Below are 23520 nucleotides of genomic sequence, written 5' to 3'. Positions count from 1 at the left end.
CCAGAAGTGTGTCATTAGCATAACTGATTTGCGTATGCCACACCCCCTGACATCACCTATCCGGGCTGTTTTGGACCCAATCCTGGTCATTCAGGGCCGAAATTGGGCCCAAAATGGCAAAAAGGGGCTGAAAATGGCCAAAAAGGGGCCCAAAATGGTCAGGATCAGGCTGCTGCTGAGTGGGAGAGTGATCCACCACCCGTCTGAGGCCCAATCCAGGCCGTTTCGGCCCCAATCCAGGCTGAAATGGGCCCAAAATGACCGAGAGTCAGGTGGGCGGGGCCACCTGACATGTGACCTCTTTGGGGAACTGCTGGAACTGCGTTCCTGTGCGTTCCCCCTCGAAATGAGCCCTGGTTATTATCACTTACAAAGTTCTTCAGGGCCTTAGTCCAGCGTACCTTTGGGACTGCCTCCCCGCTCATGCTCCTCCATGACAGCTTCGCTTTTCCAAACAGGGTCTCCTGCAGGTGCCACCCTGCACATTGGCAAAATTGAGAGCAGCCTGTACATGGGCTTTCTCTGTGGTGGCTCCTGTCCTGTGGAACAGCCTGCCTGAGGAGGTCAGGAGAGGCCCCGCTCTCCTGCCTTTCGGCAAATGATGCAAAAATTAATTGTTCAAAAAGACTTTTTACTCAGAGAGGAGGGCTGGGTTGTAGGGAGGGGGTCTCAGATGATCCGCCAAGGCATCTTAGACTTCACCACTATGTTGTATTGGATTCCTGCTAATGCTATGTCTTTGTGAAGTTGTATCTGTTTATTCTATGGCATTGTTTACAGAAATGTTCTTGATATTGACTGTATTAATCTCACACTGTGTGATCCGCCTTGAGTCTCAGTGAGAAAGGGGGACTATAAATGACACAATGGCCCCCTTCTCTTTCGCTCCTCTTCTTCCTCTTCAGCTTCTCACATGCTGGCCTCCCTCTCCCCCTTTGTGACACTAATGGGGGAGAAAATATTGTCCAACAACTAGTGCGTTACAGTAACAGCTGGAGGAAGGGGACAAAAGTCTGCCGTGTAGATGGGAGCTGTTCGGCACATGGAAAAGTAAGAGGAGGAGAAAAAGGTGTGTGCAACCATAGGCCCTTCCATGGCACGGCTCCTTCAGCAATCCAACATCTTGCCAAGCCCTCTGCAGTGCCTCCTTGCCCTCTGCCTGCTGTGGGAGATGTATTGCATTGAGCCACTTGCCACCCACCTCTTTGCCGACATTCACCGTCTTCCTGCATTTCCTGAATTTGGTGCTTCCCCTCTTCCCGATGCCTTCTCACACATGAGATGCCTCGGCACGCGTTTGTCAAGTGTGGGGAGATGCAATGTTAGCCGGGAAGGGTAGTTTAAAAAGATAGAGCTGGCAGAGATCGCTCCTCAGAGGGTTTGTTCATTTCATTCTTGCCTCCCCAAAGGCTCCATCAGTTTCACCTCTCCAGTCTAAAACGGTGTGGGATGGCAACCAGAGGGCAGCAAGGAATAGAAATGGGCTGGAGCTGCCTCCCAGAGCCGGGCTTGGGCCTGAAGAGGTTCCTGGCTCCTACCTGGTGGAACACTCAGTCTACCGAGACCAGGGCCTGGCAGGATCTACTATCTTTCTGCCGGGCCTGTAAGACAGAGTTGTTCCATCAGGCTTATGGCTGAGAGCCAAGCTACAAGTGACGCCTGACACAGGTTGGACACTTGTCAGCTTCCCTCAAGTTTTGATGGGAAACGTAGGCGTCCTGGTTTTACAGCTTGGCTCTCCATTACAGCTGCAAGACCAGGATGCCTACATTTCCCATCAAAACTTGAGGGAAGCTGACCAGTGTCCAACCTGCGTCAGGCGTCACTTGTAGCTTGGCTCTGAGGCTGGGCCTCCGCTGGCTGGAGGATACAACATCTACCCCCCTCTCTATGGGAGCTGCCCACCACTGTTCTTAAGCTGCTGCTATGTTCAACTGTACTGTTGCACTATTTGTAATTAACTGTACTGCCGCCATCAAGAAAAAGAGTGCTGCTATTTTATATTTTTGTATGATGCTTTTAAATGTTTTATATGGAATGTTTTAAATGTTTTTAATGCTGTTATCTGCCCTGAGCCTGCTTGCGGGGAGGGCAGAATACAAATACGATAAAATAAATAAATAAATAAATAAATAAATAAATAAATGGTTGTTGGGGGTTTTCCGGGCTGTATTGCCGTGGTCTTGGCATTGTAGTTCCTGACGTTTCGCCAGCAGCTGTGGCTGGCATCTTCAGAGGTGTAGCACCAAAAGACAGAGATCTCTCAGTGTCACAGTGTGGAAAAGATGTAGGTCATTTGTATCTACTCAGGAGGGGTGGGGTTGAGCTGAGTCATTCTGTAAGAGTTTCCCAGGGTGTGGAATGCTAATGGCGGGAGGCTTCACTGTAACCTGAGGAGGTTCTTTTGCATATGGATTGGTGCTTGATGTGCTAATCTTCTCTGCAGGGCTATTGTCGGGTGTGGAGTGTTTTGTTGGCCTGGTGTTTTTCAGAACTGGAGCCCATGCTCTGTTCATTCTTAAGGTTTCTTCTTTCCTGTTGAAGTTTTGCTTATGCTTGTGAATTTCAATGGCTTCCCTGTGCAGTCTGACAAAGTAGTTGGAAGTGTTGTCCAGTATTTTGGTGTCCTGGAATAAGATACTGTGCCCTGTTTGAGTTAGGCTATGTTCAGCCACTGCTGATTTTTCAGGCTGTCCAAGTCTGCAGTGTCTTTCATGTTCTTTTATTCTTGTCTGGATGCTACGCTTTGTGGTCCCGATGTAAACTTGTCCACAGCTGCAGGGTATACGGTATACTCCTGCAGAGGTGAGGGGGTCTCTGCTGTCTTTTGCTGATCGTAGCATCTGTTGTATTTTTCGGGTGGGTCTGAATACTGCTTGAAGGTTATGCTTTTCCATAAGCTTTCCCATCTGATCAGTAATTCCTTTGATATATGGCAAAAACACTTTTCCTGTAGGTGACTGTTTTTCCTTGGTTGTTTGATTCATCCTGGGTTTGATTGCTCTTCGGATTTCATTTCTGGAGTAGCCATTTGCCTGAAGTGCGTGGTTTAGATGATTAATTTCCTCATTGAGAAAGCGCGGCTCACATATCCGTCTTGCACGATCCACTAATGTTTTCATTATGCCTCTTTTCTGTCGGGGGTGGTGATTGGAGTTTTTGTGTAAGTACCGATCAGTGTGAGTTGGTTTCCTGTAGACCTTGTGACCTAACTGAAAGTTTGCTTTGCGGATGACCAAGGTATCCAGGAATGAGAGTTTTCCCTCACTTTCTTTCTCCATTGTGAATTGTATGTTCAGGTGGATGTTGTTGAGATGATTCAAAAACTCCCTCAATTCTTCCTCCCCATGGCTCCAAATGATGAATGTATCATCCACAAACCGGAACCATACACTGGGTTTGTGGGGTGCTGATTCTAGAGCTGTTTTTTCAAAATGTTCCATGTAGAAGTTTGCTATAACTGGGCTGAGTGGGCTCCCCATGGCCACCCCATCCATCTGTTCATAGAATTCGTTGTCCCATTGGAAGTAACTGGTTGTCAGACAATGATGGAATAAGGCTGTTACATCCTCTGGGAAAATCTGATTAATCAGTGCAATAGTGTTGCACTGATTAATCAGATTTTCCCAGAGGATGTAACAGCCTTATTCCATCATTGTCTGACAACCAGTTACTTCCAATGGGACAACGAATTCTATGAACAGATGGATGGGGTGGCCATGGGGAGCCCACTCAGCCCAGTTATAGCAAACTTCTACATGGAACATTTTGAAAAAACAGCTCTAGAATCAGCACCCCACAAACCCAGTGTATGGTTCCGGTTTGTGGATGATACATTCATCATTTGGAGCCATGGGGAGGAAGAATTGAGGGAGTTTTTGAATCATCTCAACAACATCCACCTGAACATACAATTCACAATGGAGAAAGAAAGTGAGGGAAAACTCTCATTCCTGGATACCTTGGTCATCCGCAAAGCAAACTTTCAGTTAGGTCACAAGGTCTACAGGAAACCAACTCACACTGATCGGTACTTACACAAAAACTCCAATCACCACCCCCGACAGAAAAGAGGCATAATGAAAACATTAGTGGATCGTGCAAGACGGATATGTGAGCCGCGCTTTCTCAATGAGGAAATTAATCATCTAAACCACGCACTTCAGGCAAATGGCTACTCCAGAAATGAAATCCGAAGAGCAATCAAACCCAGGATGAATCAAACAACCAAGGAAAAACAGTCACCTACAGGAAAAGTGTTTTTGCCATATATCAAAGGAATTACTGATCAGATGGGAAAGCTTATGGAAAAGCATAACCTTCAAGCAGTATTCAGACCCACCCGAAAATACAACAGATGCTACGATCAGCAAAAGACAGCAGAGACCCCCTCACCTCTGCAGGAGTATACCGTATACCCTGCAGCTGTGGACAAGTTTACATCGGGACCACAAAGCGTAGCATCCAGACAAGAATAAAAGAACATGAAAGACACTGCAGACTTGGACAGCCTGAAAAATCAGCTGTGGCTGAACATAGCCTAACTCAAACAGGGCACAGTATCTTATTCCAGGACACCAAAATACTGGACAACACTTCCAACTACTTTGTCAGACTGCACAGGGAAGCCATTGAAATTCACAAGCATAAGCAAAACTTCAACAGGAAAGAAGAAACCTTAAGAATGAACAGAGCATGGGCTCCAGTTCTGAAAAACACCAGGCCAACAAAACACTCCACACCCGACAATAGCCCTGCAGAGAAGATTAGCACATCAAGCACCAATCCATATGCAAAAGAACCTCCTCAGGTTACAGTGAAGCCTCCCGCCATTAGCATTCCACACCCTGGGAAACTCTTACAGAATGACTCAGCTCAACCCCACCCCTCCTGAGTAGATACAAATGACCTACATCTTTTCCACACTGTGACACTGAGAGATCTCTGTCTTTTGGTGCTACACCTCTGAAGATGCCAGCCACAGCTGCTGGCGAAACGTCAGGAACTACAATGCCAAGACCACGGCAATACAGCCCGGAAAACCCCGAACAACCATCGTTCTCCGGCCGTGAAAGCCTTCGACAAAATAAATAAATAAATTAATAATAATAATAATAATAATAATAATAATAATAATAATAATAATAATAATGGGCTGACGTTTCCCTTTTGGCATTTCACAGCCCCTTCACGCAGCTCCAGTGTATCGCAAAGCCTTTGCCCTGCCGCCGGCTCTGTCTTTTTAAACTGCCCTTCCCGGCTACCGTTGCATCTCCCGACATGTGTTCTTCATGTGTCAGATGTCTCGGGTAGAGAGAGTCTCTTGATCCAACCCTGGTTGTGTCACCATACCGAAAAGGCTGGGAAGCAGTTTCACGTCACCTTCCCCCTGAGCCTTTTCTGTGGCTTAGGATCCAGGCAAGAGTCGCCAATCCCCTTGTTCTTTCTTCCGCCTTTTGAAAGAGAAAGTTGTTAGGCAGGCACTCCCATTAATACTAAATCACATTTCCCTGAAGCGTCTCTCATTTGTTTCAGGATAGCCTACCCTCTCCTTAGATTGCCAGTCTGTAATAGACTCCGAGTACAACATTATTTTTATTACTTTTTTCATTTAATATTTAATATTTTCAACCCAGACACTCTCTTCGGCGTCTGTATTTTCTCTCCTGGATTTTTGTGCATGTCTACACATTTTTTTTTGACATACAACAATTCTTCCCTGCATTTCTTGAACAAGTTGTATCTTTTAGTGGCAACACATTCCCATTAAGTCATATTACCCTTCTTGTTCGAGGACTTCAAATTTAATTTCCCATCGCTTCTGCAAAAGCATTAAGGCAGCAAAAGCTGAGACTGTTACACTCCACTGTCTTTCCTATTACTATTTTATTGTGAGTTTTTAAGGCACCCCCACGACAATTCCTCCTGTAGTACTTTAGCATCTCCCGTTATACTTGTTGCCAACTCTCATTTGGGAAATTCCTGGAGATTTGGCGGTGGAGCCTGGGAGAGCAGAATTTAGATAGGAAAGGGAGTTCAGCAGGGGATGTGATACCATCGAATCCACCCTTTTAAAGTGCCATTTTCTCCAGGGGAACTGAATTCTGGAGATCAGCTGCAAAATAGTAAAGAGTCCAGTAGCACCTTTAAGACTAACCAACTTTATTGTAGCATAAGCTTTCGAGAACCACAGCTCTCTTCGTCAGATGCATCTTCAGAGAAAAAAAGCTCTCTCTACCCTCTTTCTCCAACCCATACATAATTTTATAAACTTCCACAATGTCCGCTCTTCGCCATCTTTTTTCTAGATGGAAAAATCTCAGACTCTGTCTTTTCTTCATGCAAAAGGTGCTCTCACCTCTGTCCTTTTTCAGCTTAGTAGTTTCCTTTATTTAGACTGAAAAATAGAAATTGGGACCAAAAACAGTGCACCAAAAGCAAGTGTCTGTGAGAGTGTGCAAAAAGCGTATCTCTTACCACTGAGCCCCCAAGCCCACCTCTGTTCAACTGGAAAGCAGCACATCGGGCTTGGGGAGGAATCATGGCTCAGCGCTTAAGCTTCTGCTTTGCATGCAGAAAGCCCCAGATGCAAACTGCAGCATAAAAAAAAAGGATCAAGGAACAGGTGATGTCAAAGACGGAATTGCCGCCAACTGATCCTGGACCGCTGCTGCCATTCAAAGGAGACAAGACTGACCAGAAAGTTGTGACAAGACAGCAATGAACAATAACCGAGAGGGAGTGGAGGGGGGGATTTCGCCGCCCAAAGCAGAATGCCGAGGCGTGGGGCCGGCGGCTGTTTAAATGCTAAACCGCCGGACCAGAGGGAAGACTGCTCCCCCGCCCCCGAGGTCCAGCAGCAAGCCCCGCCCCCGCAGCACGCCTCCTGGCCGCCCTGATTGGACGGCCGGGATTTAAACTTATTGGCTGCCGGCTTGCCCGCACGAACGCCGGGCAAGCCGACATGGCAGCTGCCGTGCTCGCCCTGCCTCCCCGCCCCGCGGCAGCAAACCGGCCGCCCGGTAAGCCGGGCGTCCGCGCATCATAGAATCGTAGGGTTAGAAGGCACCTCTAGGGTCATCTAGTCCAATCCCCTGCACAATGCAGGAAATTCACAAATAGCCCCCCCCCCCACATCCAGTGACCCTTACTCCATGCCCGGAAGATGGCAAAACACCTCCAAGATCCCTAGCCAAACTGGCCTGGAGAAATTTGCAACCTGACCCCAAGGTGGCAACCGGCCTTACCCTGAGCATGTAAGAAGGCCATGAGAACTAAGCACTGATGTAACCCTTCCTGCCCTCCCCTTCATGATCTGCCCAGGTTCACAGAATCAGCATTGCTGTCAGATGGCCACCTAGCCTCTGCTTAAAAACCTCCAAGGAAGGAGAGCCCACCACCTCCCGAGGAAGCCTGTTCTACAGAGGGACTGCTCTAACATTAGAGACTGCTCTATCAGGAAATTCTTCCTAATGTTTAGCCAAAAGCTCTTTTGATTTCATTTCAAGCCCTTGGTTCTGGTCTGACCTTCTGGGGCAGCAGAAAACAACTCTGCGCCATCCTCTATATGGCAGCCCTTCAAGTACTTGAAGATAGTTAATCCTATCACCTCTCAGTTATCTCTCCAGGCTAAACGTTCCGAGCTCCTTCAACCTTTCCTCATAGGACATGGTCTCCAGAGCCCTCACCATCTTCATTGCCCTCCTCTGGACATGCTCCAGCTTGTCAACATCCTTCTTAAATTGTGGTGCTCCAAACTGAACACGATACTCTAAGTGATTGACTGATGGCTTGAGTAGGTGGAAGGTGGCTCAACGGGTCCATGTGAGTCCTCAGACCTAAGGTTTAGTCCTGAACCCTGCTTTTCCTTTCCTTTCCCCACAACAGTGAAGCATGGGATGTTCACGGCACATGTTCTATTTGTCATGTGTTACGTATCTCACCCGTGCATTAAACGGCTCTTCACTTCTTCCACTGTGCAAGTTGGGGAGGGGGAGAAAACTCTTCTGGGCCAGCTATCAGCTCTAGCACGAAACAGGGGGCGATTTGTCTTTCTTAATTTATGTGTCAGGGCAGCCGCTATAAATCATCAGGGCTGCAGAAGACAGGGTTTAATTAAATGACAGCTCTAAGTCACTCTTCCCGTAATTCAGAAGCCAGACTCTGCTTTGTAAAAGATCTCTCTAATTTGGGCTGTAATGTTTAAATCGAGAAACACATTCCCGGTAATTCTCAAATTGCTACCCAATTTCCATTGCCTGAAACTTCTCTCGTCACCGTAAAAAATATCTTCAGCCACAGAAACAGCGAAACTCACCTCGAGGCGTATCGTTTATCATCGCCGTGCAGCCGTAGGTTTCCTTTATTCAGAAATGTTGGTGTTTTTTTAAAAATATTTATAAATAAGAAACTCTTTCAACTTTTGGAATACGATCACTTGTGGGAAACTTTTTTTTTTTTTAAAGGCACAGATTAGAACAGGCTCTCCAAGCCACTGATCGGATTAGGCACGCCATCTACAGTCGCTGATATTTGCAAATCCGCCATGTAGCAAAGAAGATGAGCATTGCCAAGGGACCGTTCATCAAGAGCTACAAGAGATAAGACTCTCTCTCACCCAGAGCAGGGAAATCATGGGTTATATCAGGCTGCAACAGAAATATGGTTTCTTTTTTAAAAAACACAGAAGTCCCTCCAAGCTACACCCTCAGAACCAGGAGAGTTGTAGTGGACGAAGAGCAGGGACGTTTCCAGATGGCTTACCTTCACCCGGGACATCGCGCCTTGTTGCGGGGAAAATGCGAAATATTTTGCATTTTCCCCACAACGAGGCGTGACGTCCCGGGTGAAGGTAAGCCATCTGGAAACGGCCCAGGTTTGGGTCTAGGACCCTCTGTCCAAAGATTGCCTGTGGAATAAGCCCATTCTGTAGCCACGGAAAAAAGCTCTATCAATCCTCATTTTTTCCTCTGATAGGCTGGGTCCTTTCTTGCATGGCTCAGAAGAATTAGTGTGCCTTAAGTTTTTCCATCTGTTATGTGCAGTCGTAGAGGGGGATTCGAACTCCACTGCCCCTCTAGCACATTCGTCCACAGATGTGGCATTTTCTGTCTAACTATAATCATGGAATCATAGAGTTGGAGTCTTCTTGAAAACTGCCAGTGAGGGGGAGCTCACCACCTCCCTAGGCAGCTCATTCCACTTTTGAACTACTCAAAAGCGATGCGCCGTGCACCGCTGGTTCTCACCAGCCTCCTAGAAATGTAGATCGCACTCTGGGGTTTGGATCCTGCCCCTCTATTCCATTACTGTACTGTCTCCCTCCAGAGAAGGAACCTGCCCCTATAATGCAAGAGTTTCCCTTATTCACCTCTAGAAGGATGTGACGTTCGAAGTAGAAAATCAGCACAGAAAATGACTGACACAGTTGGCTATGAGATAGAAAAATACAGGGGAACGGGGAAGTACAAGCAGGGAAGTACAAGCAGACAGAAGTCCTCACAGCAAAAGGGATTCTACATTTCTATGTAGGGAGAGGGTTTTTTTAAAAAAAGAAGAAGAAGTATACACAAAGATGTTGTTAGCTACCTGGAGGCTGAAGTGGTGCAGCCCAGCGAGTGATCGGGGCTTTTCCGCACACTTGATTTATTCCTGATTTTCTTAGCAGTCGATCCACAAGCGCTGGCATCCGTTTGGGTACGGTTCTTCTGCATGTCTGCCTTCCCTTTCATTTTTACAGCTGTGAAGTTGGTTTAATTTGTTCTGCACATGCCTTAAATAATCAGAATTTTCAAGAGTCCAGGAGCACCTATAAGACTAACAACATCTGTGGTAGGGTAGGAGCTTTCGTGAGCCACAGCTCACTTCTTCAGGTACAGCTAGAATGTGAGACCTGTCAGGTTTTCTCCTGGGCGCTGCGGTGTCAGACACTGCGGTGCCTGACTTTGGCACCTGGATGCTGCTAGGGATTATGCGGGGTCCTGCTTCATGGAAGGAGGGGAGGTATACCTCAACCTTGCACCTTGCCCTGTGGGTGGACCTTCCTTATATCCTTTCCCTCATTCCTGGCTCCACCTGCCAGCCACACCCCTCTTTGGCCCTCTAGCATTGGCTAAGGCTGGCTCAAGCAGTTGTCTCTGGAGGTAGCTAGTTTGGCTGCTTGGCTGCTTTGGACAGCCCAAGCAGTTGCATCTGTGGTAGCTTGTTGGGCTGTGTTGGACAGCTACAGCTGTGCTCTCTTGGCTGGCTGCCAAGCCGCCTCTGTTCCGAGCTTCCAGCAGCCCCAGCTGGTCTCTATTATCCCCTTCCTCCCTGCTTGCAGCTTGGGGCGTGGCCCTGTGCTGCTTCTGCTGCCCTGCCGGTTAAGTAGCTGCCTGGCTGGCTGAGGGCTGGCTGTCCCTAACTCTTGTGCCTCCTCCCTCTGCCCTGGCCCTCTCCTAGCTGTCCTTCCTGCCCCTGGCAGGGCTCTTAGTCTCCTACTGGAGGGTGAGGCTGGCTGGCTTCCACCTGCTCCTTCTGACCCTCTGGGGCTTGGGGGCTGCTCCACCTTTCTGTAGCTGGATGGCCTCTTTCTCCCCCTCTCCTGGTGGTCCGTGCTGGCTCAGGATGGCTGTTGGGGTGGCTGGGTAGTGACCCCCCCAGCTGCCTCCCACCCCCACCTCCTGATAAGTCTGGGGGATGAGCCTCAGACTCCGGACAAGACCATCTGTCCTTATATCTTGGAGAGTGGCGTGATTACAGAAGGCAAATCACAATCGCCGGTGAATGACAAAGGCAGGTGTGATTGAATAGCCTGTCGTCATTGGTGGCATCACCGGTGATGTCACAGCATGCACCCTCCTTTTATTTTTTGCGCATGCTTATGTCGATGGATCGATATAAGGGGCTGAATTTCTAAAACCACTGAAAATGAACATATGGGGGAAGCCTAAAGGGGGAGCAGCGCCCCCACCTATACCTAAATCCCCCCCCCGCCTCCCCATCCAAACCCAAGAGCCCCGTCCAGGCTGAGCCAGAGCCAGGAGGCTGAAGTCAGCACCGGCAGAGCAAACTGACTTTTGCTGGGACAGAGCCCAGGCCCAGGCCAGCAGCAGCGAAGTGCTTTTCAAACTCTGCTTCTTTTTCTGGTGCCAGAAGTGGCCTCCCTCCCTCCCCTCGGCCACATCAATTTCACATCAATATATTGGCCTATCATTGTAATAAAAGGAGCAGCAGATCCTCTGAATTCCCAGAGTGGTAAGCTGCAGTACTGCAGCCCAAGCTCAGCTCGTGACCTGAGTTCGATCCTGGCGGAAGCCGGGTTCAGGTAGCTGGCTCAAGGTAGCTGGCTCCTTCCGAGGTCGGTAAAATGAGTACCCAGTTTCCTGGGGGTAAAGTGTAGATGACTGGGGAAGGCAATGGCAAACCACCCTGTAACAAAAAGAGTCAATCAAGAAAAAGTCGTGATGCGATGTCCCCCCATGGATCAGAATTGGCTCGGTCCTCTGAATTCCCAGTTTTCATTTTTTTTTAAAGTAAGACTCTAGCCCCTTCCATTGCAGAGATATACATTCCCCCTTATATCTCCACAAGGGAAGGGGCTAGAGACTTCTTTAAAAAAATGAAAGCTGGGAATTTACAGAAGCAGCTGCACCTATTATTGCAATACTGATATGAAACTGATGGTTCAAAAAGATCAAACTAAAACAATTAAAGGGGGAAAGGAAGTTTGGCGGGGGGAGTGGTTTGACAATGATCGACGCCCAATCATCCCAAAGTGGGTTTGAGGGGGGTGAGAATGTGTGTCATGTCTGCACCCCTGCATCCATGACATTGTTCTATGTATTCTATATGTTCTATGTGTTGAACCACTGCTATGTGTGGAACCATTGATAATGCTAATGCTGTGCCTTGATTTCATTTTACAAATGCTCTAACCATCACTTTCGTTTCTCCCTCTATCAGCCTGAGAACGCAGCTGTGTTATCTGTTCTTTCTTTGAAGTTCAGAGGAGTGACCTTGCACTGTCTGAAATGTTACAGTTTACTTTCATGCATTCCCAGACCCTTTCCCACGCAAACCTGCAGTCTAGCTGGGAGGGGGGAAGTGAGTGGGTATTTAGAGTTGTACTTTCCTCAAGTCTTTATTCCTATCAAGGAAGTATGTACTGCTGAGATGCTTTCTTGCCTCTGAGTAATTCTATGGACATATATATGGAAATGATTGGATTTCTGAATAAAACCATTTAACCAAGAGCTTAGACTTCTTGTTGCAATGGTCCAGGGACCTGTCTACCATATCCTGTCAGACATAGCCTGACGTTGTGGAAGAAAAACAAAATGGAAAGAAACATTGCACACAAGGGAAAAAGTGACTTAAAATTGGTTTCCAGAAACAGATTGAGCAAAAGTACTCTCAGAAAAACCTGGGGTGGGGGGGTGGGGGGGCAAACAGTCTAAGCAAAAACTAAAGCCCCCCCCCAAAAAAAATGCAAGCAGAACATGGGGTCAGAACCGATGGTAAAGACCTGTGCAAAAAATCCCCTGGTGTAAATTAATGGCTATCGATCTTGAAGAAACCCCTTCTAAATTTTCCAGCCACCATGTGAGGATAAGAATATCCGCATACTTTATGATCGGTTATAAGGTTTCTCAAGACTGTGTGTGTGTTTGTGTGTGTCTGTATGGGTGTGAAAACTGCTTTGATGCTCTGTGTATAACTTGGGACGCATCAGAGGACTTGCATAAATCGACCCTAATGTAAAACGGACACATTGCGGGCAATGGGGATAGGTCGGCCTGGCAATGTTACAAGCATCACACACACATGGCTGCAAGCTCCCCAGATGTGCAGCCAGCTAAAAAGCCACAGGGTGCAGCCTCAGCCCCGCCCCACCCTCCTCCATTAGCCCCCTTCCAAGTAATCCAAGTGTAATTATTTCCACCATCCACCTCAGAGGGATCTGCCGTCCACCAATTATGCAACCAGCAAGGGTCCACTTGCTAGCAATTTTCTTTCTCTGGCACATCATTAGAGAGGAAGGATTCCAAATGTTTCGTAGACACTTAGGGTCACTCTAAACGTTATTTCCTTCACAAGTTCTCCACGAAGCCAACCGGGGCTCATGCAGACACACGGCAGCTTTGGGGAATGGCTTGCATTAAAAAAAACGGAGAGCCCAAATGGACTTGGAATGCTGCCACCAGGGGGAGGAGAGCTCTTGTCTTTCTCCCAAGCCACCCCCGCCATGCAAAAACAGTGAGGAGGGGCAAGTTTTCCTATTTCTGCTGCCTTACATGCACAAAATACCTCCACGTGGAGCAAATGAAATGGGAAATTCTCCCCCCTCCCTCTTTTTGCACGAGGAAAAAGCTTGGGCATCTACTGAATATGCTCATCTAATATAGAGAGAGATAAAAATTTCCAGGCATTTTGAAGCCATTTGGAAATAGGATGGACGTCAGGGTAGGAGGGTTGTAATCAGAAAAAAAAAAGTTGTCATTTGGGGAAAAACTGAAATATACGTATTACTTATTTTTTTATATCAGATCTGAATAGCAGTGTCATCCTAAGCAGATGACGCCCAAGGGCCAGATCCAGGGGGGGGCAGGGGGGGTTGCTTGCCCTAGACGCCAACAAAGAGGGGGCACCGGAAATGGCCGCCAGCCAGGACCGCATGCCATGGAGTTGGTGGTGGAAGCATGGGTGGCTGAGCGGAAGGGCTGGGAGGCAACCCGCGTGCCGCCCCAGCCACCTGCCACGCTGATGGCTGTAAATAGGCAAAGGCCCCCTATGTAGAATTAAACCATTAACAACAGATCACTTTTAAGAAAATATTTTTTTAAATTCAAATTGTGCTAAGTGCATAAATTAAATGCAAAGTTCATAACACGTATAGTAAATTCATAAATATATACAATGATCTACAATCTACAAATCCAAAGATGCATACATTCCATCAGTTCCTTTTCAAAAGATTAACAAACATTTATATGAACTGAGATCAATGACTGACTACTCCAGCTGTAAAACAAGCTGTAAACATATGGGCGATAAAGTGCAAAGAGTGCTCTGCAAAAGGCAGGCTACTGTCCATTGCTATGTTCAGTCCTCCAGTCGACATCTATCCTGAGACGTCCCTATCCTATGGGCAATCGGCCACTTCCGTTTCACACGCTGTTCTTTCACACTGTGCTTCTTCAGGGGCAAAATAATTCATATACCGGTTTCAATAATTTGTTCAAGCAGTTTTCTTGCAACGTTTCAATTTCGCAGATGATTCATCAGTGTCGGCATGACTCTGTCCCTGGCCGGGCGCGGCCAATGGCTGTGCCTGGTCGGGAGCAACTGGCTGCTTGCCGTGTCGACGTCTGTGCCTGGCCCGCAGCTGCTGCACCTGGCTGGGAACACATGCTGCTGGTGGCTGCTCGGGCAGCTGAGCAGGAGGGCTGGGAGTCCGCCTGTGCACTGCCCCGGCTGCCTGCAATGGCAATGGGGTGGCCGGCTCATAGCTGCTGGCCAGGAGCGCACAGAATCGTGGGTGCGCTCCCGGGAGGCAGCGTGCCCTGTGTGATGATGTTACTTTCATTGCATAGTTCTGGGTGCTTTGCGCATGCGCGCAAGTGGTCGCAGGGATGCCGACAGCCCTGGAGTTGCCCCCGGGTGCTGGCAATCCTCGTGACAGCTCTGGTATGCACTTCTGATTCTATTGACTTTAGTGGGCTTAGGATTGCATTGGTATTGTACCACCTTAAGAACATGACATACATAGCACAGAGAACTACTGTACTTATGAAATTTTAATTACAAATATAGCCAGTACTAAAGATAGTAAGCTGCTCTGCAGTGAAAAACCTTAAACGTATTTTAGCTTTTGCCCGTTAGGAAAATAGAGAAAATACAAGATATGAATTGGAAATGGAAACCATTAACATTATAATAAACCACAGGAAATATTTTATTACATAGACTTCAAAACAGTCTCCTCTCTACACAATCAAAAATATTATCCAGAAAATGAAGAAAATTGTTTTTTTGAAAGAATATCACTAAAAGAAGCAATGGTTTGGTTCAAACGTACCACAAAACCATTGTTCCATTAGTCTAACTAGGAATGTTTCTACACATCTTTAAAGGGAAGGCCCACTCACCAAACGCGGCGGCTTTTCCCCTTGACTCCAGACATCTCTGTTTTCAAAACGGTTGCAGGCTGTTTGGCTTCCATTTTTTCGGCGCTGAAAAAATGCCAAGCAGCCTGCAAACACTTTGAAAACGGAGACATTTGGAGTCGAGGGGAAAAGCCGCCAGCATTCGATGAGTGGGCCATCCCTTTAAGGACATGTGGAAATAGCCTAGGTTTAGTGTCTAGTCTGAGAGATCACCAGCCACCACCTGGAGGTTGGCAACCTTACTATAATGGAAGAGTAGGTGGTCTCTGGTTGATGCCAGGCAGGCTACCTTGACAGCTACGGTTGCGGCACCAGGCATATGTGGGGAGAGTCACTCCTTTAAATATGTCCTAGGGTATAAGGGGCTTTTAAATGTGTTAACCAGCACCTTGAATAGAACTCAGAAATGGACTGGTCGCCAAGGTAGCTGTTAAAAATAGGCAAGATGCTTTCCCATTCGGGTTGCCAGGCCACAGGTGACAACTCTTGGGAGCAGTTAGAAGATGGGGACTGGAGCACCAGTGAAAATTGGAAATGACATCATGGGACAGTCTAGGATTTGCAAAAAAACCATAGAGCACCCTTGACATTTTCACAGGAAGTGATGTCAGCATGTTGGTGTGATGCCCGCACATGCTCCCATTCCCTCCTGCCAGTTCTTCAGATGCTGGGAGGCAATGAACAGGATTTCTGGACATCTGCTACAGCAGCTGGAGGCCTGGCAACAGTTCCCAACTGGGGTTCCACGGAACCCAGGACATCTTCAAGGGTTCCATGAGAAATCATGGAATAAATAAATAAAAATGTTTAAATACTGCAAAAAAACCAAATATCCCTCAAAATATTGCTGTTATTAAGGTTATTTATTGAGTTTTGTGATTGTTTCATGTTGTTACAGAGCGTTGACAATACAAATGATGATAATTTAGTAGTAACTGAATTGCACTTGCCGCCATCAACTTCCACTGGCCCGTAAACAGTTCCATAGGCAGGAATTCCTTGAGATTTGAAACATTAAGTTAAGGGTTCCTCCACTGAAAAATGGTGGCCCAGTCCGAGAAGCCTCTCTGCAGCTAGCTGGGGGCATCTTGATTTGCTGTTACTGTTTGCCAATAACTCACGAGCCAATTTCAGTCTTTCCCAGAATTGGCTTTAGCTGGTTGGCACAGACGAAAATAGCATATTATGACATTATGATTTGCAAAGCCGGACCAAACAAGTTAATTAATGTTTGTCACCATGAAGCATGCATTGAGTGGAGTGATCCATAAATTTCCAGTGGTAAATCTGTTGAAGCGTTTCTACCTGTTCATAATTTAGATAGATGGTTCCTACTTCAGAAACTTAGTTTGTGGAAAGTTTCAATTAGGTAGCCGTGTTGGTCCGCAGAAGAAGAGTCCGGTGGCACCTTAGAGACCCACAAGTCTTTCAGGGTATAAGCTTTCGAGAGGTAGAGCTCCCTTCTTCAGATACAAATAGGAATGGAGATCCTTGAGCCTTTGTATCCCAGCCGAAGGTAGGTGAGGTGTAGGGTTCCCAAGTGCCCGTCAGTAGTGGCCAAACTCCTGGAGGTTTGCCCAGTGGCCTGCCAATCTGCCAGCACCCGGGGAACACGTGCAGCATGTGGGCTCCTGGGAAGCGCAATAACATCACTTCCAGAAGTGCCGTCATCCTGCAAGTGCTGGAGTGCACATGGGCGAAGACGGAACCTGCAAAAGACATGAGATAAGTGTTTTTTTGGGGGGCAATCAGTGGGAGGGCTTCTAGTGTCCCTTCCCCACTGGCAGACCTCCTGAGGACACCTGGTTTTGGGCCACTGTGTGACACAGAGTGTTGGACTGGATGGGCCATTGGCCTGATCCAACATGGCTTCTCTTATGTTCTTTTAAGTGCCAGGTCCCCCCTCCCCTACTGGAAGGGTATAGGGACCTGGCAACCGTAGTGGGGTGTTACAAGGAAATGCATCAGGGTGTCAAGATACAATGCAGCAGTTCAGAGCAGAAATTAGCAACTGCTCTAACAACAACAACAACAGCAACATTCAATTTATATACCGCCCTTCAGGACAACTTAACACCCAGTCAGAGCAGTTTACAAAGTATGTTACTATTATCCCCACAACAGTCATCCTTTGAAATGGGTGGGGATGAGAGAGCTCTGGAAGAGCTGTGACTGACCCAAAGTTACCCAGCTGTCTTCAAGTGGAGGAGTGAGGAATCAAACCCGGCTCTCCAGATTGGAGTCCTGCTGCTCTTAATCACTATACCAAACTGGCTCTCTCAATAGTTTACATAGTATGCCATTATTACCCCCACAACAACAATCACACTGTGAGGTGGGTGGGGCTGAGAGAGCTCCGAGAAGCTGTGGCTGACCCAAGGTCACCCAGCTGGCTTCAAGCGGAGGAGAGGGGAATCAAACCCAGTTTTCCAGATTAGAGTCCCACCACTAGACATGGGCACGATTGAAATTACGGACTGAAAATTGCCCCGATTTTGGCGTTTGCACCATCGGGACCGGGCTGATCGGTTCCGTCCATGGCTCCCGGTTCAGCGCTCGGGTGGGGCACTCTATCGGGTCTCGATCGGGTTGATTGGTTTACGTTCAGGATTGCAACCTGCAGACAGTCTGGCGCCAGCCATCTGTTCCCGAGGGAATGGAGCCCTGTGGAAACGGAGCCTGGGGAATGCCGGAGCTGTTTGCCCTCCTTCTGTCGCCCTGGAAACATGAATGGAAGCCCAGCTTTCCTTGATCAGCAGGGCTTCCTTCCAACTATGGAGCAGCCAGAAAAGCACGCGCCCGTCTCGTCCATTTGGGAGAAGAGAGGGGAGGGCGGGGGAAGGGGGTGTTCTTCTGTAGCCATGGGCACTCGAATCTCATCCCTGCAAAGCCTGAGAGGCAGCTCTTACGGCCAAACACAGCCCTCCTGCACAGCAGACCCAGGCTTTATAAATAGCCATGTGCTGCGCAACAAAGTTTCACTTTCCGCTTGCGGGTTGAGTGGGACAGAGGCGAGCTCTCGCTTGCTGCTTTTGGAGAGAGAAAGCGCAAGAGAGAGAGAGAGGGAGCTTTAGCTTTGGGCTTCAGCGGATAGGGAATTAGGGAATAGGGAGCTATCTCCTCTGGTTCCCCCCCCATGACAGTACTCCCATGGGGACAGACCCCCCCGCCTCCATGGGCCTGCCGGGCCCTGCGGCTGCCATCGTCCTCACCCACCATTCCTTTAGCGCTGGAAACCGTGGGGCGCCCTCCCGCGTCGGCCTTCCCGATTCCTGATTCCCGATTCTGTATCGGAAACGGGACTTGATCGGTGAGGTTCGGGTACCTGGGTTCGGCGCCGCTGCAGAATCACGATCAGCTAAATCGGGATTATTTTTTGGATCGTACCCATGTCTACCCACCACTCTTAACCACTACAACAAACCGGCTCTCAGCATTAGACTTTTTTTTACAATTAAACGTTGAGGTGTGTACCATGTAGGGTGAGTTTGGCCCTCATGGCTATAGACCCATCCAGGAGAATTAGCAGCGCAAACCACAATATTATGAACTGTTTAATAGAAACTGCCCTTGACTTTGTTTTATTGTCTCTTAAAATAATGAATATCATGTTTAAGAGCAGCTGGAGGCTGGTAAATCTTCAGGCTTTAAAAGATATTGAGAAAATGTTGGGTTTTCTTTCATGAAGCAGGCAAACAATTATCCCCATACTGACTTATTAAAGGGCAGAAAAATTGCTTTACATTCCAGTGCATATGTAGGAAGCAAAATCAATGGAGTGAATGTGATAAAATTTTAATAAATGCGCTATTATCATACAAGTAAAGGAGAGGTGGTCTCATGAATACTTCATCTTTTAATATATACTGCTGTGGTTGCTGTGAGACACAGACTTTGCAAAAGTAAAACAACCCCCCCCCCCCCACACCATATATACGTTTAGCAAACATGCTTTATCAACTGTCTGCTCTTGCTGTGGGAGAAAACTGTGTATGTGTGTGATGTCACAGATGTGGCAATGTTCTTCCTCATTCTTTACGGTGATAGTTTCAGGTGGATAGCCATGTTGGTCCGTAATAGGAGAGCAATATTCGGGCCCAGTAGCACAGTAAAGACCAACTAGATTCCCAGGGTGTGTGCTTTTGAATGTCAGCTCCCTTTGTCAGATACAAGGAGTGGAAAAAAGGAGTCTTTTTAATCCAGGCAAAAGGTGGAAGGGATATTGCAAATTAGAGTGTCAAGAAGCTAGCTATAATACATGTTGTAATTTGCTTGACAGAGCATGGGTGTGAAGTGCAGAAAATTAGCATCTGCAGTGCAAAAAAATCCAATTCAACTGGGGAGGGGGTCAATTGATCTGAATTTGCAAATATACTCAATTCCAGCAATCTCACGTTGCAATTTGCCTTTGAAGTTTCTTTGCTTGAGAACTGCTGCTCTTAGGTCAGTGGAGAAATATCCTAGCAGAGTAAAATGTTCTCCCACTATTTTTTGAATGTTGTGGTGATCACCCTGACGTAGAGTTGCTATGTTCCTATACCGTCCTGGTGGGAGTGGGGGGGGGAGGAGGACTGGCACTCACCTAGTCAATGATCTTTGTGTGCACGCACTCCCAGTGCTTCAGTTCCGGAAGTGACGATACATAACATAAGGAAAAAACAAAACCCCTACTCTCTCCCCCTCTGCTTCTCTATACTCATTCCCTAATTAGATGTTGTGTAGGGCAGGCATGATACTTTGTTGTCTGGGGTTTAACTCCAACCTACAGCTCCCCTCCCTTAACTGTCAACCTCCTTTCTCCCTCTCAAATCACATTCTACTCCGGAACTAGCCCCTCCCCTCTGCAGCCCATAGAAAGTTAACTCCACAAACAAAAGGGTGTTTCTCCACACCTCCCCTCCCTTAGATTCTAAGCTGGAGGGGTATCCTCATCCAGAGAGAACTCCGCAACAGAATCCAACTAGCCATTAACAAAATATAACGGCCATTTTCACACTACTAACCTGTTTCCGTAACATTGCGAAATGTCGTGCAAAAAACGTGGAAGATCGTGTCTTCTCACGAGAGTTTTGCGCGATGTCGTGCAAAACTCTCGCAAGAAGACGCTATCTTCCACATTTTTTGCATGATGTTTCGCAACCTTACGGAAGCAGGTAGTTTCCCCAACCCACAAAGTCTGACACCTTAAGTGTCCACGTCCATTCAGGACAAAAAGTCTGCAATCACGTTATGCCATCCAGCAATGTGCTCAATTTTGAGGCTGCATTCCTGGATCCTCCAGGACCACCTCTGCGCTCCTAGCACCTCTGCAGTCCTCCAAGACCTCAGGGGGAGACGGGTCTTCCACAGCCCTGTTCCAGGGACTGGACACAGCACCTCCTGCACCGAACAGATGAGCTTTGCCTCTGGGCTTCTCCCCACTCTAGAATCCTTTAGATGTCCCGTTCCACCAATTGGGGCCAGCCCAAGTTTTTCAAGCTGCTGCATTTGGTTAAAAGGCCCTGCCCCCCAAAGAATGACCAAAAGCATAACACTAACGTAATCCACATAACAACAACAACATCATTAGATTTATATACCACCCTTCAGGACAACTTAATGCCCACTCAGAGCGGTTTACGAAGTATGTCATTATTATCCCCACAACAAAGATTTCTCTGTTGCTGTGGAATTGTAAGTAGTTGGCCCCGGCCTCCGCCATATTTAATATACAGGCCTATGATATAAAATCATAGGGCCCCTGGATTAAATGCAGCTTGATCTGCTGCAGGGGGGATTCCAGCCAGCTGGGCAAGAGCGTTGCTAAGATCCAAGCTCTTGATGAACCCTACCAGTTCATCAAGAGCTTGGATCTTGACCTGGCCCGAGCATCGCTTTCCATCTCAAAATTCTGGCCTTGGTTTGCAGCAAGGTTGTGAGCTTGGCAACTGGCCTGGGCTGCTGAATCCTCCATAGTCTACATTGCGGGCAGGATGAGAAGCGGAAAGCAGAGGGTTTGGTTCCACCTCTTGATGTCAGAACTGTGGCCTCAAAACAATCCCTTTGAAGCCTACGCAATTGGGCGGTGTGGTGGCGGGAGGTTCTCCCGGAGGACGTTCCGGTGTACCTCTCGGGGTTGTCGGAGGTTCTTCTATAGGTACTCCCCCACCATTTCCGTTCTCTTCCACTTCTTCCTCTGTATCTGGGTCAGGACAGGGATCCTCTGGTTCAGGACAGGGATCCTCTGGTTCCGGACAGGGAGCCTCACCCGGAGTGGGATCTGGTGGTTCATCGGGTTGTTGTGGTATAACCTCTACTGGAAGCGGTTGACCTGGTGCCCCCGCCTCAGTCCTGGGGATATACTTCTGTAAGTTAGACAGGCTCTGTTGCAGCCATGCTGGCAGTTCCCGATTTTCTTCGGAACTCCCAACCATGAGTACAGACAGTAGGTGAACTGCATGGGCCAGACTCTCTTCCATGCTTGTTAGCCTTTCCTCTAAGATTGGTACACGCCCCATATTTCTTTCAGCGGTTTCGTTATCGGTGTACTGATGAGGTGGTTCCTCGGTGGCTTGCGAGGTATCCACATATTCAGCGTATGATTCAGCACAGGCTGCCCCGGGCCAAGGCCTTATTTCCCCCATGCCTTGGGCACCTGCATCTTGTTCTTCTTGGGACCTCCCTGCCAAGATCCCTTTCGCCAGTCCCGTAACCGCTGGGATTCCAGCGTCAATTGCTACGGTTCTGCTTTGCAATTGTATCCACGTGTGTTCACTTAGGTCTTGTTGCCCCGACCACGGGGTAACTTCTGCATAGTCCCAACTTAATACATCGCGACGGGACGTTTTCCACTCCGACTGGTCAGCTTCTCTGTTCCAGTAGTACCATGGTTGGCTACTGGGATGCTCGGCAATTACTCCCAAACTCCGCCGGCTGTCCATCGGGGGTTGCATGAACACTGTACTTGCCCTTCGTTCTCTTGTGTCCCGCGGCCTCGCGCCCCACTGCGTCGGAGTCGGCAAGGATATCAACGGATCTGCTGCAGCAATTGGCTGGGTATCCGTTCTGCTGGGAGCGAGTGTATAAATCGTAGTAACCGAAGCTCCTGTCCCCCTGGGCACAGGTCCTTGAGGTTCCAGTCCTTGAGAGCCGGGGGAGGCATATGGATCAAACAAAGGGTCCCTGTCGGGAACGGCTTTGGAATCTGTCTTCTCCGGCTTAGGCATTGGAAAATTGTGATTCGTAACAAAATGTCAGAACTGTGGCTAGATAATGTCCTTACTCCAGACTATCTTCTGCAATCAGACAAAAGCCCGTTGTTTTCAAGAGTTTACTGAAGAAAGAATTCATTATAGTCCACGGGCCCAGATACAATATCCAGGCTGGTACACGTGTATTGTTACGAATGACAGGCAAAGCATGAAGTACAAAGTATCAGATCCAAGCAGACCCAACCTCCCCCCATAGTTCTCAAAACAATCCCTTTGAAGCTGAGAATGCAAAAGTTTCCCATGGCTGGAAAAGCGATAGCCAACACAATCCTCTTCTGTGAGATAGCTGCTGGGAACATCTTGGCACCTGTGAACAAAGCACCTAGAATACTGAAAGAATTAATATGGAGTCTCTGTGGTTACATACATACACTCTAACCCTGACATTTGAGAGGGCAGGAGAGCAGGAGGGAGGAAACCTCTTGTGCCTAGAGAGAGGCAGGCATGGCTCAGGCTGACTGGATTTGTAAGCAGTTGGCCCCGGCCTCCACCATATTTAATAGCTGTTTGATAGCTGCCTGTGATATAAAAATCACAAGGCTCCTGGATTAATGCAGCCGGGTCTGCAGCAGGAGAATTCCAGCCAGAGTTGCTGAGTCCCGACCAGGAGATTAAGGCAGGAAAAGAATGTTCATGCTAATGCAGAGGACTGGGGTGATTGGTTTACTGCCTTCCCAGCTATGGACATGAGCTGTGATAAGAAAGGGTCTCGTTGTGTCACCCCACTTAGTACATTCCAATATACTCCTTCCATGATGAAATCCCCACCCCAAGATCGAGGATCAATCAACCAGCACTGATAAGTTTAATTTGTCTCTGAGAACATGCATTTTCATATCTAAATTCATCAACCCAACTCCAGGAAGATTCATTAGCAAACTGCCCTTTTGTGAGGCAGCAGGAGACACTTTGCATTTCCTTTCACATATCCCAGCAGCAAGTAATCAAGGGAATCAAACCTTTGTAATTCCCAGAGACTGACCTTTACAGTCTTTGTTCCAATGGCTGAGGGGGCTTCCCAGCCTCAGGACGTGTTTTGCACTATAAGAACCAGGGCTCTTGCCCCACTCAAACTGTGCACACTGCACCTCCATATCTGAGCGTTGTACCCTTAGGGCCGTTTT

The sequence above is a fragment of the Eublepharis macularius genome, chromosome 2, assembly GCF_028583425.1.
Source record: "Eublepharis macularius isolate TG4126 chromosome 2, MPM_Emac_v1.0, whole genome shotgun sequence".
Lineage (NCBI taxonomy): Eukaryota > Metazoa > Chordata > Lepidosauria > Squamata > Eublepharidae > Eublepharis > Eublepharis macularius.
Note: the sequence above shows the minus strand (reverse complement) of the source record.